The 21276-nt window shown below is 34.4% G+C and overlaps 1 protein-coding gene across 4 annotated transcripts in view; it reads left to right on the forward strand.

Annotated features, from left to right (window-relative positions):
- Positions 1-21276, forward strand: part of CALCRL (calcitonin receptor like receptor) — a 109056-nt gene that overhangs the window by 16867 nt on the left and 70913 nt on the right. For 2 of the 4 annotated variants that reach the window (XM_057746673.1, XM_057746674.1), the window contains exon 2: positions 2065-2132. The exons of the other annotated variants lie outside the window; for them this stretch is intronic. The gene's annotated coding sequence lies outside the window, so the exon portion shown is untranslated. The remainder of the gene's footprint in view (positions 1-2064; positions 2133-21276) is intronic. 4 annotated transcript variants of the gene reach the window in all.

A 21276-nucleotide genomic window follows, 5' to 3' on the forward strand; every position in this document is an offset into this window, starting at 1 on the left:
TGACCATTTTAAATCATTCATGGAGCTTACAAGTCTCCTGAAAGAGATAATGTCTCTTTTTCTACTGTTGTAAAAATTATTTCTTATACATAAAAATATTGTAGAAGGCATTGGAGTTTGTATCTCTCATGTAATTCCTCATTGTGGAAATTACTTGATTGCCCTTATATCCATTTGCTGAATTTAACTAATATATTTCTTCAAGATTCTGATTTCCTCTTAATAAATACACTTAGGTTTACATTTTTTTTCCTTTTAGCTTGATTGTTGTGCTTCACCATGGCAACGGTACACCAAGAAAGTTTATCCAGTATTCTTATGTAATATATTTATTTTCTGTTTCTAAGGTTTAGTTGATTTTGATTTCATTGTCTAATCATGTCAGTCAATGGTGCTACTTGCATAAAATTAGCTTTCTTTCAAATTTTCTCTAGGTATCTCTATCATTTTCATTAAGGCTTTATTATATTTTCTTTGTATCTTCTCTTCTTGGATGGAAAATACAGATATTTTCAGAGGAGAGTGAAAGTAAGACCATGCTGACATATACATTATATTTTACTAATATGTGCAATGTATTTAGTAACCAAAATTAACTCATCAATACATTTACTGAGAGTCTGACGTAATCGTCGACATATTTGTTTTCTACTTATTCCTTATCACAAAAAGGGTGGACATACTCTTTCACAGCATTTTCAGCTGGGATGAAAACTGAAATTTCTAGAACCATGCAGGAAAAAAAAGCACTCGGTGGTCATATCTATTTCTAGTGGCATTTTCTAGCAAGTTTGGAAAATATTCAGAATAAACCTCAACTTTGAACCTTGTGAATTCCATATGAATGCCAGTAAAGTCTGAGACTGACAAGAGTTTTTGTTTTTTCCAAAATAGCTTGTAGAAAATCCAGATTCTAAATATATGCAGACTGTCTGTTGATGTAAAAATATATGCAGACTGTCTGTTGATGTAAAAAAAATATATGCAGACTGTCTGTTGATGTTTAATATGACCAGATCATGATCCTAATTACAACATATCCCTGACAATTTAAAATATGTAATAAATTATTAAAATATGTGAAGGTGTAAAAATCTACAAGGTAATTTTACAAGGTAATTCAAAACTTTTTAAAATTTATATAAAAAAGATTTGATTACAGAGATTGCTTTTAATATAAGCTTTCTTAATACTTTCGCGTTTTTATGTGAGGATCCCTAGTGACTTCAGGGAAATCCTTGACAATAATTCAGAAATTATTGTTGGAAGTAGCAGCAAATTGATGATCTATAAGAGCAAGTTTAATTAAAGCCTCTCAAATCACAATATAAATTAATGGAAATAAAAAATTTGCAAATGCAAATTTGACATCTTTAAAGTTCTACAAGTCCAAATAATACTGTGTAAATGCAAAGCAAGGTAAACTAGATTATAGCTATGACTTGTCTTTAACATTATTTTCAGTCTGAAAAGATGCATGTAAACCATGTTTATGTACATTAACGCTTAGTGTAGTGGTGGATGAATCTCACTTTGTTAGTGATGCCCTATGTTCAAGGAGAGTTTAATCTCATCACTGACATGGTCTAGCCTCTGGCTTCCTCTTTGACAAGATCTGTGCCACTCTTTCCCCTTCATTCACTCCAGTTTGATCACGTTGGCTCTCTTTATGTACTTTGAACCAGCCATGTCATTCCCTTCTCAGAACCATTGACCAAGCCACCCTTTCTTCTGAGAACAACCTTTCTCCTGAACATTTCAGGGCATCCACCACTTCCTAGCACTAAGATCTTGAAAAACAGGGACCACCCTCCATGCTCATGCTCCTTAAAATCCTCATTCTTAAGAAATAAAGTCCAAATTGCTGATTACTTTCATGTTAGCATGGTGGCAACCAAATGTGCCTGAAACAACGCCTTCCAACTTCCCATTAAAATGAAACATTTAAAATACATATGTTTGTGATTTAAAAAAACACACTAGTATACAACTTTAAGTTGCGTAAAATCCCACTATCCACTATTAATATTACCAAATTCACAGGAATGTTCTCTTGTCATCCAGGGTCCTATGATGATACACCAACCACTTGTGCTACCACCTGTCAAAACTATGGATGGCCCTACTTTCAGGTACTGAGTATGAATATATTACAAAAGAGCATTCATGACAATGAAAGTAACATGTTGGATTTCTAGTGAAGTTGAGAATAATATGAACGTCTTAGCAATCGTAAGAAAGATTTCACAGAATGATACATAATTCCAAATAACTTCTGAAACAAGAAAAACTTTGAAAAGCAATCTAACAAAATACTGATAAAAATGGACTTATGGACATCTGTCAAACTTACAAATTCGTTTCCTTGGGACCTCTGAGTATGAACTTATCCCCCCTGTTTTTGTTCCCTCGGCCAGAGGACTAGGAATGTTAAATTAATACGAATGGGTCTTATAAGATTTATTCATATTAACAATTTGGCAGTATTAGCCACAAACATCAAACACAAACACACACACACACAAATGTACATACATATATAATGTCTATGGCTAATCTTATTTTAACTAAAACTATGTATATGTTTCTATATATACATATATATAAAAGACAAGTTATGTTCCATGTACAAAATAATAGGGCTAGTTTGCTCTTTTGAACTAAATTCCTTTCCTCTGTAGAGTTCTTTGTTTTCTGATTCACATAGTCACTATTATATTCTTAAAAATGGCTGTAAACCTTTCCCATAATTGGAACGTAAAAGGATATCATTTATAAATAAGGGAACAGGAAAGTGGGGGGTTAGCTGAATTAAAGATTTAAGCAGCTCTAGATACTATTTTTAGAACTCCCTGGCAAAGCAGTTTAAATTTCAATCCTGGGCATTAATTTCAAGCTTCAGAGGCATTGGTGCTTCCCAAAAGATTACTGTTGCAGACAGATGTATCATTTATATTCAGCATTATAGTTCCATATCAGATAAGATATTAATTATGTGATTATTATTACACCTCACAACCTCCTTCCTGACAAAATTAAAGTAGCTTTCCTGTCCTCACTTATTTTTAGACTGCAAAGTATTTAACCATTCAATCATGCATTATCCCAATAAACTATAATAGCATTAATGAAAAATAAAGGCTACTGAATTATTTTATCTTAAATTCAAAGCTGAGTGGCATAATTCCTTCTTCTGATTTTAAATTTCCAAGTCATTCTGCTGGACCCAAAAATAGACCCTCTATAATTATTCTTTGTCCCACAGCATGTCTTTGGGAACTCATCATTGTTGTTCTTCTATCCTTTTATGTGTCAGCTTCCTTTGCACATTGCATCTCATATGACTCACTGTTCCTTAGAGCATGGTCTGAATACTCAAAATGCCTACTTATATCTGACAGCTGGATTTTTCTTCCTGAACTTTTTATGTGAAGTGGTGCCAGATCAATTTTTTAAAGCCCCAATTTTGCTTATTGAAGACATATAAGAAAGAGCATAAAATGAAAGAAGATTCACTTACTAGGCAAAAACTGATTTTGACTTCCACTATCTGTGAGTACCAGTCATCTTCTTGTGGAAAATAAGCGGATTACTTTTTTTTTCTAAGTGTCTTTCTAATTTATAAATTCTAACATATATTGGATAGTTTGAAGGAGATAAATTGGAAGTGGCTTGAAAATGAAAGGTCCAAACTTAAGCTGCATTCTCTTTATTAAATTGATCTCTGACTTGCAGAGTATTGGTATGATTTTTTGTGAGACACTAATAGGCCTAATGTATTTCTAACAAGTGGAGTTTAAGGTGGATATGTATTTAAATTTTAGCAAGAAAGATGTTGAAAAAATGATCTCTGGAGAGATTAAAAAATATAACTGAGAACAAGGATTGCCATTTGCTATCATATTAGTTTGATTCACATGTGATTTAATTTTAACCGAATAAAAGAAGCACAGAAATGAGACTTAGGAAAGAGAATTCCTGGTCTCAGCTCATCTACCTCTGCTGTGGGACGTGAGGCAAATCACTAAATTCTCCTGAACTCGCACCTTCTAAATCTGTAAAATGAGCAGATTATACTGTGAGACATTCAGGTCCACTCCAGCTCTGAGGTTCTGGATCCTCTAACTGTAACTACTCTGAATTAAGGACAGGAGCTGGAAATAAAATATCATCTGTAACAAATAATATGATTTGTAATAGCTCAATTCCTCTAACTTCAAATATTTTTGCGTTGCTTTACTTGCATAATCATTCAGGAGACTCTGAAACTCAACAAGTGTGTAAGAGATGAGAAAGAGGAAACAACAAGGAGAATATCTCTGGCTAGACTGAATTTTGGGAATAGAACCATCCATTTCTATTTATCACTATAAAGTATTATATTCTTATTGAAAATTCTCTTTGACTCCAAGATAGTAAAAATATTCTTTTAAGTTTATAATAATTTAATAGGTGCATTTTCATATTGAAATCTTAAACTAACTGAAACTGAATCTGAGATATAAATTTTTTCCCAAAATTGATGGATAACTGTAACAACACTTATTATTAAATAATTCATCCTTTCTATTACTTATTTGAAACATAACTAAATTGTTCAATTTACTAAATTATATTAACACAATTATTTTGGATTCTAGGATCCATTTGTCTTGTTGTTTGTTATTTGTTTAGCTGAGCTTAAAATTATTTATCACCTTGATTGCATTACATTTATACATTATTTGTGAAAAAATTAAGCATCTTTATACATTTTAGTTTTGTATGTATTAATAAAAAGTCTCTATTTATTAAAAATCATCTTATGTTCATAAGATAATTATATATTTTCTTCAAAATGGCTCTCCATGTAGGAGGAGTGCCTTGTTCTTAAAGATCAGAGAAGACTTTTACACAGAGCAAGATGAAAGTTTTCTCAGCAAAATATGAATAGTTCAGAGAATCAGGAATGAGTCAGGTTGGTTAGAACAGTGAGAACTAAATTAAGGTAAATTTGGAAAAAAAAGTATTGGTATTCCATTAAACTAATGAAACAAATTCCAGGACTTTCACTCAAATAAGACCATCTCAAGACCCTGGATATAATTTTGTGTTTATGATTTGGTGTTGGTTTTGTAAAAGAGGAATCCTATAAGTGTGTTAGTTTTCTCTAATCCAAGACCATAGCATATAAGTCCCCAAGTTGTCAGTGATTTGGTTACTACACCTCATCTGATAAGATGGTAAGGGTACACAAGGAGCAAGGGGGCCACTGATACATAATATGAGAGACTGGCCACTAAGGGCTGGTCTGTTGTGTAGCACATCTCACGTTCTAGCTAAGCTTTTGACTTATGCATGTCACATAAATAGACTGGAGTTTGGTTGCCCCATCTGTAAAATAGTAGATTAAACTAAATCTGAGAAAAAGAAAAAAACAAGTTGCTCTAAATAAACTCTAAGATCCCCCTTAATTCTAACTCTTCCTGGTCACTTTGGCTCATGGTTTTGTCTCTGTCCCCAAAGGGTACATTTTACATTCTGTCTTTTGTCCTTTAATTTGGCATGTACATTAAAGAAGCATCTGTGAAGAGCTGTTTTAAACCTCTTTGTAGTACACCTTATAGTGCCTGTAAACTCAGTAAGTACTTTTACAAATTATATTAAAATGCTCCCCCAAGATTATATCTTAACTGTTTAAACTATGTTTATAGATCAACTTCATGCATAATTGTCTTCCATCCCTTGAAAAATTTATAGCACACTGTCTTATTGCTCAGAGTTAAAAACTGGTAAACTAAGAGACATCATTATTCTGGAAGACATAATTAATGACTTGTTACAAAAAGTAGGTATAAAAATATATGTAACATATATTTTTAAATGTAATTTTTTAAAGAGCCAAAAGATGCAATTTTCTAACAGAATGTCCAAAAAATACCTATTCTCATCTTTCTGTGTAATGAGCCATGTTTCCAATAAAAATCATTTAAATAAAAATTATGGATTCAATAAAATGAGTTTAGCACAACTGATGAGGAACATTTGCTATATATACATGTCATTTATGTTAACTTACATATCTCACATACAAAATAAAGCATTAGCCTAAGTGTAACACACCACTTCAATAATTTAGTATTGTTATTGATCCAGTGGCTTGACGGTCTCATTTTCAATGCCAAAAAATTCTACTAGTATTCTTTCTAATCTCTAAGAGATTTTTGTATTATTATGTATCCTATAAATGGTGGTATTCTTTACAAATACACTTCTCTGAAACCTGCTTGCTAACTTTCTTTTAATCAGACTCTCTTTTAGTGCATAAAGTTGTTCTACTTTGCATTGATCCCTGAAATAGTCCTTTCTTTGACCTCCAGAAAAAATTCTGTACACATAAATTGTTTTTGAGCATAGTAGACTTCATTGCAGATTTTCCTGTGAATAATTCAGGAGAGATGCACAGATTAGCAATGTAAACAATTTCAAATCAAGTGGTAGATATCACCATTTTAAAAAGGTCACTTGGTTCTTCCAATATCTTATCTATTTCCAGCCTCTCTCCATCTTTCTGGATCCACTCTCTTCCTCTTTATCACTCATTTTCCTGCTTCCCTTATAGGAGTGAAAATAACACATTTTCTAATCTTGATTCATGGAGAGGAGACTTTTTCTTATATTTGAGCAACTGCTAACATTTATGGCCGTGTGGCTGCTCTATCCCATGTTATTTTTGATGTATTTCACACAACACAAAAATAGTTCCTTCCATAAGAGGAATTCTGGTGTCATTGTTAATGATAATTATTTAATAAGTTATGGTAACAATTTGTTAATAATGACAATTATTTAATATTTAATTTAACAGGTAAAATATGTTGTTGAAATTTCATGAGAACCAGGTTATATGTAATGTAGATACTATGAACTTTCATACATTTATTTACTTATCATTTGTTCCTTTTCACATTTGCTTTACATTAAATTATAATTTGGGTTATTCATTTTTCTGACTACAGTGCCCAGAATAATAGTTCTCAAATGCAATGCATTTTTATTTTTGGTAGAATAGAATTTCTTCATTTAATATGTCTTACACTTTAGACCAGTGATCTACAAACTGGGGTATGCATACCCCTAAGGAGTAGGCAGAAACAGCTTGTTTTACAGAAATCAACTTCCAGATTCTTAACCTTCATTTGAACTCCATCCTAAAACTGATCTGCCATAGAAAATTCCTAAGGTCTAAGCTTCAGGCCAGTTCTCTCTTTTTATTTTTTCTTTCATAGGATTCCTTTTACTTCTTTACACACAGACACACACACACACACACACACACACACGTGTGCTATTTCACCCTTCTGAGTCTTAACTACAAAGCATTTCTTCAGGATATAACAATCTCCTAAGCCATAAACAAGGGGACAGGGACGATGGATATACTGATGTTTGCCAAGCCTTCTTCAAAAGGACACATGACCTCCCCATTTTCTTCATCTCATTAATGATGTATTTCTAATAAAATTTTACTTTTTGTGTTTAAAAATTATATATCAAAATTTATAATAAATTTATTATGTTTAGATCTAGAGTATAAACTCTAGAGCCAAACTATCTGGTTCAAATCCTGAATGAAACAATTTTTTAAATTACTTGATGAAGTTAACAAACCTACTTGTGCCTCAATTTCCTCATAGGTAAACTTGGGGTAAATAGTACGTACCTTATATGTTTTTAATAATGCGGTCATAAAGTCTAAAAAAGGTAAATATTACTTTTTCATGTATTATAATATAAAATAAATCATCTCTTATGTGTCATTGGTGTTTCCAGACCTGGTGGCCACTCTGTACACACACTGATAGAAGTAGAGGTGGAAGTATTTAGTGCTTAGATCACAGCTTGGAATTGAGTAAGCCTTCCAAAAGTGTTAGCTACTATTATCATCATTGTTATTAGTATTATTATTTCTAATAAATTATCATTGTTATTAGTATTATTATTTCTAATAAAATTGTTGTTATTAGTATTATCATCATTGTTAGTATTATTATTTCTAATAAAAATTGTAATGGTAATACAATTGGGAAGGACTTTTAAAACATTAATTTAGACAGGAAATTTTTTAAATGAAATTTCAACCTAGGTATACATATTTTATTGCATAAAAGATTTTGAGCAGAAAAGACTTCATTGAAAAATTTCCTAGAAAAAGATTAGGAGAGGTTTGCACAGTAGCCACGTAAACACTTCAAAAGAAAAGGAAGATATTGCAACACTATAGCTTTTAAATGTTACCTGCTCACTCAGTGATCTATTTCCACCTCCCTCCATCTTTCCTGCTCTACTCTGTCTTTACTCCTTCTAGTTCCATATTATGCTTTTCCCTGGTTCTCTTTCAATGTGGTCACTTAAAAGAATTTGAAAAATAAAAATATATTTCAATAGAGTAAAATTCTGTTGGGGAAGGGTGGATAGTGGAGTAGAATATGATGTCAAGGAGATTAAGAAATGAAGCAAAATTTCTGATGTCAAGAAGAGAACATTCATTTCTCTACAGATGATTGTGTAGGTATTAAATTGTTGTTGCATTTATATTTCATTGAAAAAGAATAATATAACAGTTATAGTTTAAAATGTCAACATTTAAAATGTGCCAAAATTATGTTTTGCAAATGACCTAGTAACTTAAATGGGTGAAGTTTTTTAAAAATTATTTTAGAAATAGTGTTAACAGAAAAGTTAGAAGAACACTGCACTAGATTGGCATGTTTAATTTTCTTTACATTCCCTCTTTCATGAAAAATACACTTAAAATAAGTTTATTAATAAATATGCATATAACATTTTTATCATATAACTTACACATCTTTCATTGTACCATGGATTTGTAACCACAACAACTAACCTTATGTTCTTGACTTAATCACAGGAGGATGTATTGGATCTGGGGTAAGATGACTAGATACTACATATATCACATGGAAATGACCTCTTGGTGCTATTAGTAAGAAAATAAATATAAGGGTTTGCAAGCAGTGGGTTGGAAGATACCATAAGGGCTTCTCTTTTGTCATTAAGGATAATAAATTATAAGGAGGTTAAGAAAGGTCCTTTGCAACTGGAGCTTATAACTCAATGTGTAATAATTTATATTTGTAACTTATGATTTAACAAATAGCTTACTTTTATTTTTTGATAATGAAGTTTTATTTTTAATAATGAAGATCATTTGCAAAAACATAAGAGGTTGTCATTAGATGTGGGAAAATGCCACAGTCTTTTTCCAAGATGCATTGACCCATAAAAAAAGCAATCAATGGAACAAAAAGTACCTATCTTGAAAGAGTTTTTTTTTTTTTTTTTTATCATATTTGAAAAGCTTGTTTAGTGGGATAGACCCATACTTATGATTAAGAATCAGATCCCTCAGCCAAATCTGAGCCAGAGTCCATTAGACTCCACATTAATTCTGATAGTCATCAGGGTGTGGATTTCCCCTCTGTAGGAAAAACCCTCATTAAAAAAAAAATAAAAATAAAAAAACCCCACAAAAAACCCTGTCTGTTTCATTTACATATTTTATTATTGTTTCATTTGTCTTCTATCCTATCTCCCAGGTCTTCCTTAAGCTTCCTTTCAAAGTAAATTAGTTATCCTTTTATGGAATAGATCAATTTTGACAAAATTTTCCCTCTTCCCAAATTATGCAGACCCTAGCATGAACACAACAAAGCAAAATTATCAATCAGTCTCTGCCACAGTTCATTTATACCTGTCGGGGTTATAATTTTGCTTGTTTTTAGCTTTGAGCCAGTTCTTCCTAAACTGCCCATGTTCATAACTTTCCTAGATTATCTAATTTTCTGTGTTAATCCTTCAGTCCCAGTATACTTAAAAATAGCCAGATGGGCAAGCTTTTCCACTTTGCGGCTTATTCCATTAATGTATAGTCTTACTAATATATTTAATGATATGTTATTTATATGTCTACTAGTTATTGAAAATAAATGAAAACACATTTACATTTACTGACTCCTGTTTAACTGAGCATATTTCTACCTAAAGTAGTGGAGAAATGCCTAGGACCTAGGAAGAATAAAGGGTGTGGCATATGAGGAAAACACAGACAGTTACTGTATTTTACAGGAAGTTCCTGCTGTGACTAAAAGTTCTTTGCTCTCTCAGACTGCTGTAGATATAAGACAAAAGGAAACGCAACACAGATAATTGTAGCTTTTAATATGCTGAATATAAAGCATGCCTGCCAATGAGAAACAGACCCTGGATTTAAAGGAAACAAATGCTGTGATTCAATGAGCCTGGAAAATACACTTGGCAACAATAACTCAACAGCCTTTGGATGCACTATTACTGTTCTAGGTTGTTTTTTACAGACACCAAAACCTCCAGGTGAAAGTTCAACACTTCTCTGTCAAATGTTTTGTCTGTATGACACCAAATATCACCTTAAGTAAGAGAAATTTGAGTAACTAGTAACTATCAACTACCAATGGTAAAAAAATTACCTCACTGGGCCTATCCACATCTTTTAAATTAAATTCAGCTATTGTTAATAAGGCTTTAGGCAAGAGACCTCTTGTCTATAAAGAAAAAATTATGGCCATTCTGAATTTATTATTTTTTATTATCTCACATATAGAGTAAACTTGTTTTTCACATTTACTATGTAATTAGTAACAAACTCTAACTGCAAATCATTTGGAACTGCATTTTATAGAGTGTGCTAATCTTAGTTACATATTTCCTGAAAAAGTTTATTATTCCGTATTTACTCTCAGTTTTTTCCAAAGCCTTTGGACATTTAATAAAGGATCCAGAAAACAGTGCTGTGTGACACAAAGACTGCCATATCACTGGAAATACTAATGCACGCGTACACATAAAATCACAAAATACTTTAGAATGAATCTTACTATCAAAGTAAGTTTTCTGAATCATAGCAGACCTTAGAATTTATTTTTCAGCCAAATCATAAACATATTCCTCAACAATATCCTATTAAGATAGTTTCTGTGTTTTCTTTACTGGGGGAAAATGACATTGAATGCTTTTATAAATTCTCAGATTCTATTTGCTATTTCATAGAATATTTGCTGGAAATTATATATGAATACACACATACATACATACATGTAACTTGAAACACATTAGCTGAAATTCAAATGCATCCTGAGAAAAAAATACATGCAATGAAAATAAAGAGAAAGAAGTGTGTTCACAAAGATATATGAAATTAAAAAGAATAAGACTATTTTGGGTTCACACTTTGTAGTGGCTGGTTTGGAAAGGTATATCTTTGTAGCCAGAACAATTCTTTTAGTATACTCTATTATTAATGTCTATCATTCTCTATTACAGTCTTTGAAGGTTAACTGCATCTTTAAAAATTTTTAGTAGTCAACAGGGAAGTTATTTTTTCTCTTACAAGTGCCATCTAAATATTGTAATGTAAATTGTAATTTCTATTCTATTACAACTCTATTGCTTGGAAGTCTTTGGTGCCATTTCTGGGCACTGAACTTTAAAAAGCCCTATATTCAATCTTCTAATACATTAACTTTATAGCTTTGTAGGACTAGATGGATTCTTAGAATTTTTTGAGACAACTCCACATTTTTGAAATGAAAAACTGAGAAGCAGGCAAATAAAAAGACTATTTAAAAAGAAACAAAATGGTAACCTGGTGTATCCATTTTTATTCAATACACTTGTATTGACTATTCTTTAAAAGGCTGTAACTACCTAATCATGTCCTTTAGGAAATATCTATAAGCAACACTCCATTCTTCACATAAATTTAATTTTCCCCAATATTCTTCTGGACATTTTTTTATATGTTTAACTTGAAACCTAACAAAGCACTCTCTGATATTGACTCTAAGATCATCACTATTGTTGACAGATTTGATATCTTCTCTTATGACGTCCTAAAACAAATTGTCATGTACTGTTAAATCTGGACTTCAAAAAATTACCCAATTTTTGGATTCATGTTCTATCCATTGTCCATTGAATTGTCAAGTTCTTTTTTAACTGGGATCACATATGCTGATGTATCTTAAATTTCAGGTAGTTGTTGCCACAGAATCTCTCGTGCAGTTTCAGTGCAAACCCTGACCAAATAAGTAGTGTGATTGATATTTCTACTTTGAAAAATTTTGGCCCTATCAAATAACTTTCTGAAATTGCTCTCCATATCCTGACATGATGAGGGTACTACTCAATTAACAGAGAGCACACACATGTGTTCAAAGACTTTGTAGCCACTCTGCCTGTATAAGGTCTCTCAATTGCCATTTTATTTTATTTTTCTCTCTTTATGTAGCTAGTTGGACCTGTTTAGTCCCAGGGTCTTAAGAAACTGATTATGCAATAAGTATTTATGTTGAAAAAGGATTGAGAAAATACATATTCTATTGCACAAGATAAAGCTGGCCTTGTTAGCAGGACCATCAAGCTGACTTCAAACTGGTGAAGTAGACAAAAACAAAGATAAAGCACATACTGTTCACTAAATGTAACTCTTTCGAGTCATTGATTCTTAAATTGGCTTGAACCCATATGTGAATACATTAGTCTAAAATACTAATTTTCAACTGAAATCTCAGTAATAAAGATCACTTGATCACTTGTGGGTATAATTAGGTGTTCATATTTTCTCTTGAGGATGTTATTAGCTCATTTCACAGAATTTTGCATACCTAGGTTAAGTTCCCAGAGGTAGCATAGGGTACCCAAAGGGATTTGAGTTAGGAGACATGTTTCTAGTCTTTCCTCTGCCTCGGACATGTCGCATGAATGTGATTGTGATATTTCACTTCTTTTGTATTAAGAGCCCTCATCTATAAAGTAAATTTTTGTACCAAATTGATTTTATTTATATTGTGAAAAAATATTTAAACAATAACAAACACACAATGCATATACTTCCAAAGTCATGTTGTATACTGTTTTTCTAATTCTGAAAAAGAGATTCTTTCTGGAATCAGAAAGATCTCAAGTTTATGTGATTGCTCATAAAATGAATAATTTCAAGATAGAAATTACATAACATTATTTAATATGGTCCATTTTTTCCTGAAGTATACTTTAATGCTCTTAATATAAGCAAATAAACAAAATTGGATGTAAAAGAATGGTGAGGATTATTCATTTTAACATCCTTCCTCTAGGATCTAGCATGATGGTGGGCTTATAGTAAGGAATTTCTCCATAAACATTGGTCTTTCAGTGATGATTTTGCTCTGTGGGGGAGCATGTGCTTCACATAAACTTTAAAATATTGCTGATAAATATCTGCATAGCCAGTGATGATTTGGGGGAGTGAAATACATCAGGGTCCAGAGAAAGTTCTGGTTGAGAGCATATGTTTAAAAGTCAGAGTCACAGCCTGGAGTCCTAGCTGCTGACTTCATTAGTGAGATGACTTTGAGTTTCCTTATCTGAAAAAATAAAAGGGAGAGTGCAATAACTTGTTATTCTTAGAATTAAATATGATAGCATGCTTACAGTGTCTGGGACAGTGCTTACCACACAGTAAATACTCAGTAAATGGTAGCTATTACTATTTAAATTATCCTGTAATTATGATTTAAATTGTTGCAAAAACCACCAAATTAGGCCTTGATTTATAATAATTTATTTCCTACTACGTACTTTTTATATTTTGCTAATAGATTTCTGAATGCTACCTCAAGGAACTCCTGACAATTTCTGATTTCCTTTTATTAGTTAGTAGAACTAGGATGGAACGCTTAGTCCAAATACTCCTTCTTTTCCCCACTTCCCCCTTTCCTTCTATCAGCATCTGTATGCTTGAAATACGAGGGTGAGTCAAAAATTATCCGCACTCTGGAATCAGGAGAATCAAGATGGCGGAGTAGGAAGACATGCATTCACTCCCTCTTGCAAGAACACCGGAATTACAACTAACTGCTGAACAGCCATCGACAGAAAGACACTGGAACTCACAAAAAAAAAAAAAACCACCCCACATCCAGAGACAAAGGTGAAGCCACAATGAGACGGTAGGAGGGGTGCAATCGCATTAAAATCAAATCCTATAAATGCTGGGTAGGTGACTCACAAGCTGGAGAACAGTTATACCACAGAAGTCCTGAGGGTTCTGAGCCCCACATCAGTCTTCCTAACCTGGCAGTCCAGCAATGGGAGGCAGAATCCCCAGAGAATCAGACTTTGAAAGCCAGTGGGATTTGATTGCAGGACTTCCATAGGACTGGGGGAAATGGAGACTCCACTCTTGGAGGGCACACAAAAAAGTGTGCTCACCAAGACCCAGGGGAAGGAGCAGTGACCCCATAGGAGACTGAACCAGACCTACCTGCTGGTGTTGGAGGGTTGCCTTCAGAGGTGGGGGGCAGCTGTGGCTCACTGAGGAGACAGGGGCACTGGCAGCAGGGGTTCTGAGAAGTGCTCATTGGAATGAGCCCTTCCAGAGTCCACCATTAGCTCCACCAAAGAGCCTGTAAGCTCCAGGGCTGGGTTGCCTCAGGCCAAATGACCACCAGGGTGGGAACACAGCCCCACCCTTTGGCAGACAAGCAGATTAAAGTGTCACTGACTCCACCCACCAAATTGGATTAAAGTTTTACCGAGCTCCACCCACTCAGCCCAACCCACCATCAGTCCCTCCCATCAGGAAGCACCCAAGAGCCTCCTAGACGGCTTCCTCCACAAGAGGGCAGACAGCAGAATCAAGCAGTATCAGCACTATTTCATCTTGTGGAACTGAAAATCACAGCCACAGAAAGATAGAGAAAATGAAAAGGCAAAAGACTTTGTACCAGATGAAGGGACAAGATAAAACACCAGGAAAACAACTAAATGAAGAGGAGATAGGCACTCTTACAGAAAAAGAATTCAGAATAATGATGGTGAAGATGATCCAGGACTTTGAAAAAAGATTGGATGCAAAGATCAAAAAGTTGCAAGAAAAGTTTACCAAAGACCTAGAAGAATTAAAGAACAAACAGAGATATGCAACACAATAACTGAAATGAAAAATACACTAGAAGGAACCAATAGCAGATTAACTGAGGCAGAAGGACGAATAAGTGATCTGGAAGACAGAATGGTGATAATCACTGATGTGGAAAAGAATAAAGAAAAAAGAATAAAAAGAACTGAAGACAGCCTAAGAGACCTCTGGGACAATGTTAAATGCAGCAACATTCGCATTAAAGGGGTCCTAGAAGGAGAAGAGAGAGAGAAAGGACCTGAGAAAATACTGGAAGAGATTATAGTTGAAAATTTCCCTAATATGGGAAAGGAAATAGCTACCCAAGTCCAGGAAGTGCAGAGAGTCCCAGGCAGGATAAACCCAAGGAGAAATATGCCAAGACATATAGTAGTCAAACTGACAAAAATTAAAAACAGAGAAAAGTTATTAAAAGCAACAAGGGAAAAACAACAAATAACATACAAGGGAACTCCCATAAGGTAAAGAGCTGATTTCTCAGCAGAAACTCTACAAGCCAGAAGGGAGTGGCACGATATATTTAAAGTGATGACTGAGAAGAACCTATAACCAAGAATACTCTTCCCAGCAAGGATCTCATTCAGATTTGAGGGAGAAATCAAAAGCTTTCCAGACAAGCAACAGCTAAGAGAATTCAGCACCACCAAACCAGCCTTACAACAAATGCTAAAGGAATGTCTCTAAGCGGGAAACATAAGAGAAGAAAAGGACCTACAAAAACAAACCCAAAACAATTAAGAAAATGGTACTAGGAACATACATATCGATAATTACCTTGAATGTAAATGGACTAAATGCACCAACCAAAAGACATAGACTGGCTGAATGGATACAAAAACAAGACCCATATATATGCTGTCTCCAAGAGACCCACTTCAGACCTAGGGATACATACAGCCTGAAAATGAGGGGATGGAAAAAGATATTCCATGCAAATGGAAATCAAAAGAAAGCTGGAGTAGGAATACTCATATCAGATAAAATAGACTTTAAAATAAAAAAAGTTACAAGAGACAAGAAAGGACACTACATAAAGATTGAGGGATCAATCCAAGAAGAAGAGATAACAATTATAAATATATATGCACCCAATATAGGAGCACCTCAATACCTAAGGCAAATGCTAACAATTATGAAAGAGGAAATCAACAGTAACACAATAATAGTGGGGGACTTTAACACCCCACTTACACCAATGGACAGATCATCCAGACATAAAATTAATACGGAAACGCAAGCTTTAAATGACACAATAAATCAGCTGGATTTAATAGATATCTATAGGACATTACATCCAAAAACAGCAGATTACACATTCTTCTCAAGAGCACATGGGACATTCTCCAGGACAGATCACATTTTGGGTCATAAATCAAGCCTTGGTAAATTCAAGAAAATTGAAATTGTATCAAGCATCCTTTCTGACCACAATGCTATGAGATTAGAAATCAATTACAGGAAAAAAACTGTAAAAAACACAAACACATGGAGGCTAAACAATACGCTACTAAATAACCAAGAGATCACTGAAGAAATCAAAGAGGAAATCCAAAAATACCTAGAGACAAATGACAATGAAAACGCAACGATCCAAAACCTATGGGATGCAGCAAAGGCAGTTCTAAGAGGGAAGTTTATAGCGATACAATCCTACCTCAAGAAACAAGAAAAATCCCAAATAAACAATCTAACCTTACACCTAAAGAAACTAGAGAAAGAAGAGCAAACAAAATCCAAAGTGAGTAGACAGAGAGAAATCATAAAGATCAGAGCAGAAATAAATGAAATAGAGACAAAGAAAATCAATAAAACTAAAAGCTGGTTCCTTGAGAAGATAAATAAAATTGATAAACCTCTAGCAAGACTCATCAAGAAAAAGAGGGGGAGGACTCAAATCAATAAAATTAGAAATGAAACAGGAGAAGTTACAACAGACACCACAGAAATAAAAAGCACCATAAAAGATTACTACAAGCAACTATATGCCAATAAAATGGACAACCTGGATGAAATGGACAGATTCTTAGAAAGGTATAACTTTCCAAGACTGAATCAGGAAGACATAGAAAATATGAACAGACCAATCACGAGTAATGAAATTGAAACTGTGATTAAGAATCCCCCAACAAACAAAAGTCCAGGACCAGATGGATTCACAGGTGAATTTTATCAAACATTTAGAGAAGAGCTAACACCCATCCTTCTCAAGCTCTTCCAAAAAATTGCAGAGGAAGGAACACTCCCAAACTCATTTTATGAAACCACCATCACCCTGATACCAAAACCAGGCAAAGATACTACAAAAAAAGAAAACTACAGACCAATATCACTGATGAATTTAGATTCAAAAAACCTCAACAAAATACTAGCCAACAGAATCCAACAACACATTCAAAGGATCATACACCATGATCAAGTGGGGTTTATCCCTGGAATGCAAGGATTCTTCAATGTACACAAATCAATCAATGTGATACACCACATTAACAAACTGAAGGATAAAAACCACATGATCATCTCAATAGATGCAGAAAAAGCTTTTGACACAATTCAACACCCATTTATGATAAAAGCTCTCCAGAAGGTGGGCATAGAGGGAACCTACCTCAACATAATAAAGGCCATATATGACAAACCCACAGCAAACATCGTTCTCAATGGGGAAAAACTGGAAGCATTCCCTCTAAGATCAGGAACAAGACAAGGATGTCCACTCTCACCACTACTATTCAACATAGTTTTGGAAGTCCTTGCCACAGCAATCAGAGAAGAAAAAGAAATCAAAGGAATCCAAATTGGAAAAGAAGAAGTAAAACTGTCACTGTTTGCAGATGACATGATACTATACATAGAAAATCCTAAAGATGCCACCAGAAAACTACTCGAGCTAATCAATGAATTTGGTAAAGTTGCAGGATACAAAATTAACACAGAGAAATCTCTTGCATTTCTATACACCAACAATGAAAGATCAGAAAGAGAAATTAAGGAAACAATCCCATTCGCCATTGCAACAAAAAGAATAAAATACCTAGGAATAAACCTAACCAAGGAGGTAAAAGACCTGTACTCAGAAAACTATAAGACACTAATGAAAGAAATCAAAGAAGACACAAACAGATGGAGGGACATACCATGTTCTTGGGTTGGAAGAATCAACATTGTGAAAATGAGTATACTACCAAAAGCAATTTACAGATTCAATGCAATCTTGATCAAATTACCAATGGCATTTTTCACAGAACTAGAACAAGAAATTTTACGATTTGTATGGAAATGCAAAAGACCCTGAATAGCCAAAGCAATCTTGAGAAGGAAAGACGGAGTTGGGGGAATTAGGCTTCCTGACTTCAGGCTATACTACAAGGCTACAGTGATCAAGACAGTATGGTACTGGCACAAAAACAGAAATGTAGATCAATGGAATAGGATAGAAAGCCCAGAGATAAACTATGGTCAACTAATCTATGACAAAGGAGCCAAGGATATACAATGGAGAAAAGGCATCCTCTTCAATAAATGGTGCTGGGAAAACTGGACAGCTACATGTCAAAGAATGAAATTAGAACACTCCCTAACACCATACACAAAAATAAACTCAAAATGGATAAGAGACCTAAATGTAAGGCCAGACACTATAAAACTCCTGGAGGAAAACATAGGAAGAACACTCTTCGATGTAAATAACAAGACCTTTTTTAATCCACCCCCCAGAGTAATGAAAATAAAAACAAAAATAAATAAGTGGGACCTAATGAAACTTCAAAGCTTCTGCACAGCAAAGGAAACTATGAGCAAGATGAAAAGACAACTCTCAGAATGGGAAAAAATATTTGCAAATGAATCAACAGACAAAGGATTAATCTCCAAAATATATAAACAGTTCATCCAGCTCAATATCAAAAAAGAAAAAAATAACCCAATAAAAAAATGGGCAGAAGACCTAAATAGGCATTTCTCCAAAGAAGACATATGGATGGCCAAGAAGCACATGAAAAGCTGCTCAACATCACTAATTATTAGAGAAATGCAAATCAAAACTACAATGAGGTATCACCTCATACCGGTTAGAATGGGCATCATCAGAAAATCTACAAACCGTAAATGCTGGAGAGGGTGTGGAGAAAAAGGAACGCTCTTGCATTGCTGGTGGGAATGTAAATTGATACAGCCACTATGGAAAACAGTATGGAGGTTCCTTGCAAAACTAAAACTAGAACTACCATACGACCCAGCAATCCCACTACTGGGCATATACCCAGAGAACACCATAATTCAAAAAGACACATGCACTCCAATGTTCATTGCAGCACTATTTACAATAGCCCGGACATGGAAGCACCCTAAATGTCCATCAACAGATGAATGGATAAAGAAGATGTGATACATACATACAATGGAATATTACTCAGCTGTAAAAAGCAAGGAAACTGGGACATGTGTAGAGACATGGATGGTCCTAGAGACTGTCATACAGAGTGAAGTGAGTCAGAAAGTGAAAAACAAATATTGTATATTAACACATATATGCAGACTATAGAAAAATGGTACAAATCAACTGGTTTGCAAGACAGAAACAGAGACACAGATGTAGAGAACAAACTTATAGACACCAAGTGGGGAAAGCGGGGAGGGTTGGGGGGGGTAACGAATTGGGCGACAGGGATACCAAATTGTACACTCTAAATATATGCAGTTTATTGTAAAAAATAAAAAAATAAAAAGTTAAAAACAAATTAGCTGCACTCTGGCTGTAGAATTTATTTTAATTAACCTTTAGAAAAGGCAAATACATCATTTTTCAACATAATCTCCTTGCTTTTCAATACACTTTGTCCATCTTTCAACAAGCTTTCGTACTCCCTCATTAAAAAATGTTTTAAGCTGAGCTGCCAGCCACGAATGCACTGCTGTCTTCACTTCTTCAACAGAAGTGAATCTTTGTCCTCGTAGGGCTGCTTTCAGGGGGCCAAACAGGTGAAAGTCCGATGGAGCAAGATCAGGACTATAGAAAGGATGCTTTAACACCTTAAAAGGAAGTTTGCAGAGTGTTGACAGCGTAGGCAGAAGTGTGTGGACGTGCACAACCTCAGACCACAAAAGATGAATCACTGCACACTGCTCTTCTTTCACACAAATCACAAGTGGGGCATGCATTTTTGCTCACATTGCAGTTACAAATGAACTGATGTAACATGTTCACACCTGCACAGCAATGACTGGGGAGACAGTAGCCTTGAACAAAAAGCGCTGATAAGACACTGTGACCAAGAGAAGTTTTAATATAACCGGAGTGCAGATAATTTTTGACTCACCCTCGTAATATGCAGGGGATTTTGAATGTTGTTGAAGAAAGAAAGAAGAGGTTGTTTTGTTTTATGGGACCTAACCTACGATGATGAGGATGTAAAGACTCAGAGGTTGGCATGGCACTTATGCTTTACTGGGCATGAATTGGATGGAGCTGCTAGGGAGCTGAAGATGAAGGAAATGTTTTCTTGAGAGTATTAGTAAAACTCTGGATAGAGCCCAGGTGGCAACACAGCAGAGGGTAAAAATAAGGACAATTTTCCACAAATTCTGCACAGAACACAGCAGGTCTCTGGCCCCAAGAGTTGAAGACTTTGAGAGCATCAGGAGATAGTGCCTTTGTGTTATCATTTTCAGGATGAAGCAGTAAGAAATATCAAGAGTAAAGGCATTTCTAGTAATTTTAAGGGCAGAGAGCAGATTAAAAAGAGATCAGAGTGCTAGAGAAAGAAGGGTGTTTGTTGAGCCTACGAAAGGGACTGGCCTATGAAGCATTTCGTTAGTGATTTCAAGAGTCACATGGGACTTTGCAGGATGCTGGAAGTCCCATGTTCTAAGGTGCAGACAAAATTAGAAATTTGGGGGTTACTGATAATACAACTTGGTATCCAGAGGCTTCTCCAGCCTAACAAGATTTCAGTCACAAGAATAATTATGGAAAAGTTTATTTAGATATAATTAAGATAAATATTTAACTAATATGGAGCTAAGAGTAGGTTTCAAACTGTTTGAATTTATGAAAATTGTAAGTGAATTACGGGGTTACCCAGCTGATTTAAGGTACCTTGAGCTTTTACATGAGTCACCTGGCAATAAAGAGGTATGGATATTTCCTAGGAGTTATTTTCAGATGGGAAAAAATGAATATAGCTACTTCCACATGGGAGGTCCTGCTACTGATCTATGTAATCCTAAAGATTAATCTATTAATGGCTTAGATAGTTCTACCTAAGAATGGTAACATG

The sequence above is a fragment of the Hippopotamus amphibius genome, chromosome 8 (assembly GCF_030028045.1).
Source record: "Hippopotamus amphibius kiboko isolate mHipAmp2 chromosome 8, mHipAmp2.hap2, whole genome shotgun sequence".
In the NCBI taxonomy this organism is placed as follows: domain Eukaryota; kingdom Metazoa; phylum Chordata; class Mammalia; order Artiodactyla; family Hippopotamidae; genus Hippopotamus; species Hippopotamus amphibius.